Source organism: Phoenix dactylifera, unplaced genomic scaffold, assembly GCF_009389715.1.
Source record: "Phoenix dactylifera cultivar Barhee BC4 unplaced genomic scaffold, palm_55x_up_171113_PBpolish2nd_filt_p 001720F, whole genome shotgun sequence".
NCBI lineage: Eukaryota > Viridiplantae > Streptophyta > Magnoliopsida > Arecales > Arecaceae > Phoenix > Phoenix dactylifera.
The window spans coordinates 60,591-62,480 of record NW_024069019.1 but is presented as its reverse complement, the minus strand read 5'-3'; positions in this window follow the sequence as shown (position 1 = coordinate 62,480).

Here is a 1,890-nt window from a genome sequence, read left to right as displayed (position 1 = left end):
TGCAATCCAGCCATCTTCTTCTTCCTCCCGCAGTGCATCACGGTCGTCCATTTCCAGATCAGATCCAGCTTCATCCCGTGCGAAAACAGGGGAGAAGAAAGGATCCCACACCCGTCCGCCTCTTCCGCGTCTCCTCTGTTCCGATTTCAAGCCGTGATCCCAGCATCCGTTTCTTCTCCCAGCTTCTTCCTCCCAACGATCACGCTCCCGGCTCCTCCAGTGATCCCGCGGCCAGCCCCTCCTCCCAGCTCCATTCCGTCGATCTCGCGGCCAGCTCCTCTTCTTCCATCCGTATTTAGCTTCCACGGATCAAGCTTCCACGAGTAATGCATCCAAGGATTCCCGCTTCCAATCCGGCACCCAAAGAAGGAAATCCCAGCATCTGTTTCTCCTTCCGTCGATCCCGCAGCACCCGTTCCACAACACATCTCAGCCTCCCATCTCATCTTCTTCCATCCGCACGTCAACCTCCCGGAATCCCAGCGGCCAGCTCCCTTGATCCAGCCATCTGCAATCAATCCGGCGCTCCACGGATCACGCCTTCCTCCCACGATCCAACCGTCTCCACATCCAAGCAATCCCGCGGCCAGCTCATCCCGCGTCTGCTCCGTGTCCCGGTAAAAACCCCCATGACCCGCGTCCGTTACCCCTCCATCAGGGGATCCATTGCCGGCTTCAAGGGGTGGGGGCGATCTATAAAAGAGGAGGAGGAGAGGAGGGGGAGGGAGGAGCTCTCGGATGGCCAAGGGTGGAGCTCGGTTTTTGGAAAAGAAGAAGGGAGGTGTGCTCGGTTGGGCCAAGAACAGGGGATGCTCTGTTCTTGGAAAGAAGAAAGAAAAAAATATATATATTATTTTATGTTGAAGTTCCACCGTGGGAGAGAAAGGGAGAGAAAATGCAATTTTCTTGTTTTTCTTTTATTTGCAGAAGAAAGGCAGCATCAGGCTACCAATCTTCATTTTTACTTTTTGTAATCATTTCTTTTTATAAAATCTATTAAATTTTTCTTTCATGCAATTCTTGTTCTAAATTCAAGTTAATTTCTGCTTTTTATGCAATCTTTTAATTCTTCTTTGATGCAATATATTTAATTTTCTTTTATGCAATTTATGTTCCAGGCTTTAATTTTCTTAGCTTCTATCCATTTTCTATGTCAAAGCTCTTCTTTGATTAGTTAAAATGCTTTTCGAATCTAAGTACCTATCTTTTCGTCAATTTCAAATAGAAAACATTCTCTGGTAGACCAGAGAATCATTCAACATCCCTGACGTAATATTTTTCTTATTATTCAAAAACCGGCTTTGAATCCGAGTGAACGTTTTGATTTTTATGCAACTCTAATCGCCTTCCTGTAGATCGACCTCTTACGACCACTATTCTTCGAGTAGAAAAGGTAAGAGTATAATTAAATTAAACTTTGTTTGTCGATTCTAATAACGATCTGTTTAGCGTATTTTTAGGTAAACAGGAAATCGGACAGCAGCCGACAACAACAGACAACTATCACCAACGAAATCAAGTGGAAAAGAAACAACCAACACAGGGCTTTGGCCCTAAATCTAAGAGATCTATGGCATCTAGTGTAAGGGTGGCAATCGGGTCGGGTCAGGCATAAATAGATCGGGTCAGATATAAGTCGGATCAAAAAATTATAAATCTGAACCCGACCTGTTTATTAAACAGGTCAGGAATTACAACCTGAACCCGACCTGTTTAATAAACAGGTCACCTGACCCGACCCGTTTAAGAAAAGAAAAGGATCGGTCGGCAGGATGGGAGGGGAAGAGACTCGAGAGAGAGAGAGAGGAGGAGAGACCGAGACAGAGAGAGAGAGAGGAGGAGAGACCGTGAGAGAGAGAGAGAGAGGAGGAGAGACCGAGAGAGAGAGGC